Here is a 6,485-nt window from a genome sequence, read left to right as displayed (position 1 = left end):
TTGGTTGCACTAGGTAGAGTGCCATGATGTCATGGTAGTGCACAGCAAACTCAAACTCCTGGGCTCAAGCCATCCTTTTTGTCTTAGCCTCCCTCATAGCTGGGACTACAGGCACCGCCATGAATGGCTGGCTAGTTTTTTCTATTTTTAATAGAGACGGGATCTCAGTCTTGCTCAGGCTGGTCTCAAACTCCTGAGTTCAAACCATCCACTCATATCAGTCTCCCAGAGTGCTAGGATTACATGTGTTAGCCATTGGACCTGGCCTAGAATTACTTTTAAAATGGAATCTTCTTATTAACGGCTGGTCAGTTGTGGTTACATGGGTTTTTGGTGTTGTGTAGCTTAAACTTTCCCCAGCAATTGGATGTTTTTCGTTTCTAAATATATTTAGGACAAGTGCTAGTCCTTTTAAAAGGAGGTATCATCATTTCTTAATTGTATCTTTAATTGTCTTCATATGTGGTGATGGAATGAAATTTATAATCAGAATATAGTATGAATCCTTTTGTAGTTCATATGTGTGATGATTAGACTTTGGCTTCCTCAAACTTTGTGATGATATTGGCCCTTTACCTGTCTGATGTGGAAAAAAAAAAAGACTATAGCTTGGGAGGGGATACTTTAATTTCAAAGAAATTAAAGCATTAAAAAGTTTGAAGAACAGCATTGTATGTCAAGATGATATCGTAAGCCTTTTCAGTGTGAATAATATTTATATGTTAGTCATGTGACTTAGAGTTACTAACTCCATTAAGATACTGGTTTTCCCCTCCATGAAGAAATTTAGCATAAGACAGACATGGAAATCAACATATATCACTGTAAGCACGAGAACAGAAACTATAAAACTTGGTATAGGTGGGAACCAATAGTGCAGATGGCAGTGGGACTAACTTGGGAAATAAAGGAAGTCTTCGTGGAAGTTGTGGTTATATGGCAGTCCATAAACCAGAAAATAGAAGCATGAGAGAGTATTTGGAGAGAAAGAACTGACAATCCTGTCATGGGGGAGTATATACTATGGCTCGACATATGTGAGTTAGGATGAAACTATCTCAGTTCAGATCACAGTTGTACAAAAAAGAAAATGGACAACTTTGATTATCTAGATACCGTTTTACAAGTTTTATTCTACAATAAAAGCAGAACATCCTGAACTTCCTATATTATCCCACAGAAAGACATTTATCGGTAGAGAAACAATAGCAATTTAGGGAGGAAAAAAAGACCATCCCACTTTAATGGACATAATGGCCAAAGAACACAAGGCACATGGATTGACCGTATTCTTTAAGAAACAGATTTTAAAAGTAGGAGTGAGGCACTAATCCCCTGGTTATGGACTCTGTGAGAATGTAGCTTAAGGAGTGAACAAACAGAATCGTACTTTTGATAAGACTATTTTCAAATGGAAATATGTAGGCTGGGTGCGGTGGCTCACACCTGTAATCCCAGCACTCTGGGAGTACAGGGGAGTGTCACTTGCCTGAGGTGGGTGGATTACTTAAGCTCAGGAGTTGAAGACCAGCCTGAGTAAGAGAAAGGCCCCATCTATACTAAAAATGGAACACCTGGCTGGCTATGGTCATGCATGCTTGTAGTCCCTGTTATCGGGGAGGCTGAGACAAGAGGATCACCCCAACCCAAGAGTTTGAGGTTGTTACAAGCTATGACACCATAGTACTCTACCCGGGTCTCAAAAGGAACAAAATAAATAAATATTGAGAGAAGGAAATGTATAATTATATATTATACATATGACATGTATTATATAGTATATAACACAAAATATGCCATTAATGTTGATTGTTATTATCAGATATCCAGATGAAGAAGAAAATGAAACATTAAAGTAGTGTATTGCCTGAAGAAATCATGCATGGGGATAGAATTGCTTCATGAGCTCTGATTTTTAAAAGTGTCTGTGTAAAATATGAAAGGAGGGGCTTAGTCAAGAACACATGCTTTGGAGTTAATTAGACCTAGGTTTGAATGAGATCTTAGCCACCTATTTGTTCTTTACTTGTCAAATTAGTAAGTGATTCTGGGATTCAGAATCAAGGTCCGCCAAAGGTTAGCACTATACTATTTTCCTCCTAGTAGTGAAGATGAAATGAGATCGCGTATAGCGTGCTCTGCCACCGTGCTTTCTTATTACCTTCGTGTTAAAGAACGAATGGGAGATCAACTTCTGCGGACTGGTAAAAACTGTAAAAGAAAAAGGGCGGTGCCTGTGGCTCAAGGAGTAGGGTGCCGGCCCCATATACCGGAGGTGGTGGGTTCAAACCCGACCCCAGCCAAAAAAACTGCAAAAAACAAAACAAACAAACAAAAATTTGTAAAAGGCCATTCGAAGCCTCTGGAAATAGTCCTAAGGGGAAACAGATATGAAGAAACAAGAGAGTCTGTGATATTTTGAACCAGTACTGTTTTCTTACTCTCCTTTCCTAGCTCAGCAAGGGAGAAATTCCAGTCTTGCTGTGGCCAAGAACACAGGGCTTCCTCCTATAAAAAGACAAAATTATGACACCTTGAGTTTGATGATGGCTTTACTTTTTTCTTTGTGGTTTTGTTTTTGGTTTTTGAGACAGAGTCTCACTCTTTTGTCCTGGGTAGATTGCCCTGGTGTTACAGCTCACAGCAGCTTCAAACTGTTGGGCTCAAGAGATCCTCTTGCCTCAGCCTTCCAAGTAGCTGGGACCACCAGCACTGACCACAGGGCCTGGCTGGTTTTTCTCTTTTTAGCAGAGACAGGATCTCATTCTTGCTCAGGCTGGTCTTCAACTCCTAAGCTCAAGCAAGCCACCTGCATCAGCCTCCCAGAGTGCTAGTATTGCAGATGTGAGCCACCACGCCAGGCTTCTTTGTGTTATGTTATGTTATTTATTTTTTTAAGAAAAGGGGTCTCTGTGTTGCTAAGGCGAGGTGAACTCCTGGGCTCAAAGGATTCTCAAGCTCCCAAGTAGCTGGAACCATAGGCTGGCGTCACTGCATGCGGCTTTAGTTGACTTTATTTGGGATTCTAGAATTGGGCAGCACTTCAATCCATAAAGTAGAATAAGAGTTCTAATGAGCTGAACAGAAGAGGTTGAAGACAGGTGAGTCAGAGAACAAAGAATACATTAGTTACTTTTAAATAGAGTAATTTTTTTCCTATATAAGTATTAATGCAAAGGAGACTTCATTATCATGCCAATTAAAGATTTTAAACTGGCTGGTTTGGGAAACTGGTTGTTATCTCTTTTTACTTCTCCGAAAGTCAGATAAAAACTGAGTTTGGGTTTAGAACTTTAGCATGAGTGACTCCATTTTGATTTTTAGTTGGGTCCATTTGGGCCTAGTGTAGAAGCTTATTCCAAAACAATGGTCTCTTGTAATTTTTATTTGTCATCTCCCCGCTCTTGGACAGGCAACTTTTTGTAAGAAGAGCAGGGCATCAGTATTTCATATACTGCCCCCTGTTGCCTGTTGCTGAGGCTAACTCCGAGAGGACTACAGCTGAGAGGTGGGGCTCCCTTATCGTCTTGTCCCCACTTGTGGTATTTGATTGTGGCATGCTGAAAAACACTGGGATTCAAATATCTCTTGCTTTAATTTGGGTCATGAGACAGTGGTTGCCTGCCAGGAGAGGCAAACTGAGAGGACCCATGCTGGTATCTTTCCCTCCTTTCCTACACTTGGAGAAAAATTTGTCTTTGTTCCCACACCCAGCTCCAAAGCCCTGACCCTGAGAATTTGCCTGAAGGGTAAAATAGACCATAAAACAGATAGCTGTTAATTTCTTCCTGATAGAATAAACTTCATTTGCAACAGATAGTGAAGAAATTCCAGCCTGGCTGCACTCTCAGTGCAGAACAGTGGAGGTTGTGGGAAAAGGGATTTAAGAGGAGATTCATGACACTGGCAGATCTGTAGGCCTGCTAGTTCATTGAAGAGAACCAGTGAATGTCATCTGAGAAGAACTTTCTGGAAGTTAGAAGAAAAATAAAATACTGATCTGGGAAACTGTTCCTTCAAAGGAACCAGAATTTGCTTGTGTTGTTTGTGGACCTAGGGCATTGTTAAAAACAGTGGAGCAATCAGTGAGCAATTAGTGGAGTTTAATAGCTAGGTATAGTTAATAAAAGAAGAAGAAAGTCTTAGCAAACCCACTGTGATCCCTGGGTAACTATCGACATACCAAAGCTGTTTTTCCCAGAAAAATAAGATCAGAGGCTGAACATTGTGTATATGGAGGAATAAACTTCACTAGAAGAACTAAGCCAGTCATTAAACAAATTAACAGGCAAATAACAAAGCCCCAGAAGGGGGTGGGGTGAGGTGTCCCAGTATCCAGTACCCAGAAGTGCAATATTATTAATATCTAGATCCCAACAGTAGCTCAAAAAACTGCAAGGCATGCAAAGAAAGAGGAAAGTATGAACCGTATGTAGGACAAGTAGCAGGACAACTGCCTATCAGAGACGCTTAGATTTATCAGGGAAAATAAAAAAATTAAAGAGCCATTATAAACATGTTCACAGAAATAAAGGAACTCAAAGCAAGTAAAGGAAAGGATGATTTCAAGTAAGAGAATACCAATAAGGGGGTGTTATAAAAAAGAACCAAATGAAAATTATGGAGTTAAAAAGTAAAATTACTGGAATCAAAAATTCTTTAGAGAGGTTAAACCAATGATATGAATTAGCAAAAGAAAGAAAAAGCAACTTTGAAGATTGTTTCATAGAGATTATGCAAGCCGAGGAACAGAGATAAAAAAGAATGGAGAAAAGAAAACAGAGAGAAATGTGAGACATAATCAAGTGCTCCAGCATACATACAATGGTGGTCTCAGGATGAAAGGACAAAGGAAAAGGAGCAAAACAATTATGCAAAAAACACTGTCTGTAAAGCACCACAAATTGGACGGCACCTGTGGCTCAGTGAGTAGGGTGCTGGCCCCATATACCAAGGGTAGCAGGTTCGAACCTGGCCCCGGCCAAACTGCAACAACAGCAACAAAATAGCCGGGTATTGTGGTGTGCACCTGTAGTCCCAGCTACTCGGGAGGCTGAGGCAAGAGAATCGCCTAACCCCAAGAGCTGGAGGTTGCTGTGAGCTGTGACGCCAAGGCACTCTTTAAGACTGAGGGTGACAAAGTAAGACTGTCTCTTAAAGAAAAAAAAATTACCAATTTATTGATAAACAATAACCTACATGTTCAGGCAGTTCAACAAAATCGAAATAGGATAACCAGGCTAGGCATGGTGGCTCATGCCTATAATCCTAACACTCTAGGAGGCTGAGGTGGGAGGATCCCTTGAGCTCAGGAGTTTGAGACCAGCCTGAACAAGAATAAGACCCTGAGACCCTATCTCTACTAAAAAGAGAAAAAATTAGCTAGATGTTGTGGCTGGTGCCTGGAATCCCAGCTACTCAAGAAGCTGAGACAGAAGGATCACTTGAGCCCAGGAGTTTGAGGTTTCTATGAGCTAGGTTGATACCATGGTACTCTAGCCTGGGCAACAGAGTGAGACTCTGCCTCAAAAAAAAAAAAAAAAAAAAGAGAGAGACACATAAACAGACACTTATGCTAAGAATGGTGAAAGTTAAAGACAAGGAGAAAATACTGAGAGTGGTAAGAGGAAATGGAACCTCACTTAAAGGAAACCCCAACCACTTTCTTTTGACTTCTCAACAGAAACAGTGGAGCTCACAAGGCAATGGAATAACATATTTAGAGAACTAGGCATGGTGGCTAGAGGCAGTAAGCCCAGTGGAGGTTCTGGTGGGAGTATCATTGGAGCCCACAAATTCAGGATTAGCCTGGCAACATGGTGAGAGATCCTGTTTCCAAAGTTTTTTTAAAAAATTAGCTGAGCATTGTGGCAGTGCTTGTATTCCCAGGTGTTCAGGAGGCTGAGGTGGGAGGATCACTTGAACTAGGAGTTTAAGGCTGCAGGGAGTTGATCATGCCACTGTACTCCAGCCCAGTGACAGAATGATACCCTATTTTTAAAAAACAAATGCAAACAACCAAAGCACTCACAGAAAAAAAACAAAAAAACTATTAGCTGTGATGCATCCTGCAAAACTATCTTTCAGAGGTGAAGACATGAGAAAGGCTTACTCAAATTCGTCATCAACAGCAAAGTATTTGCTAACAGACTCACCGTATAATTATAAGGAACACTAAAATTCTTTAGCCTAAAAGCAAGTGATATCCACCAAGGTAATTTTGTAATTATAAAAGAAGAGGTGTTTATTTTTTCTTCTTTTTTCTCTTATTTATAAAGTAGTTGAATGAAATAATTCTTATATAACATGTTGTTAGGCCTATAATGTAATATACATGTAACATATCTACCAATAACAACACAAAGGAAGCATGTAGAAGAAAAACTGCATTGGCTTAAAGAAGTCACTGTAGGTAAAGTAATAACTATAGCAGTATGTTATTGGGTTTGTAATATTAATAGATGTAACATTTGTAAGGTAATACT

General features: G+C 40.0%; 1 protein-coding gene and 1 pseudogene across 1 annotated transcript in view; both read left to right on the top strand.

Moving 5' to 3' along the window:
• SIK3 (SIK family kinase 3) overlaps positions 1–6,485 on the top strand; it is a 250,085-nt gene that overhangs the window by 151,304 nt on the left and 92,296 nt on the right. The window lies entirely within an intron of this gene.
• Positions 503–586, top strand: LOC111726925 (annotated as a pseudogene).

The sequence above is a fragment of the Otolemur garnettii genome, unplaced genomic scaffold (assembly GCF_000181295.1).
Source record: "Otolemur garnettii isolate 467f Iridium unplaced genomic scaffold, OtoGar3 scaffold00086, whole genome shotgun sequence".
Classification (NCBI taxonomy): domain Eukaryota; kingdom Metazoa; phylum Chordata; class Mammalia; order Primates; family Galagidae; genus Otolemur; species Otolemur garnettii.
The sequence above is the reverse complement of the archived record's forward strand: the minus strand, read 5'-3'. Positions and strand labels throughout refer to the sequence as shown.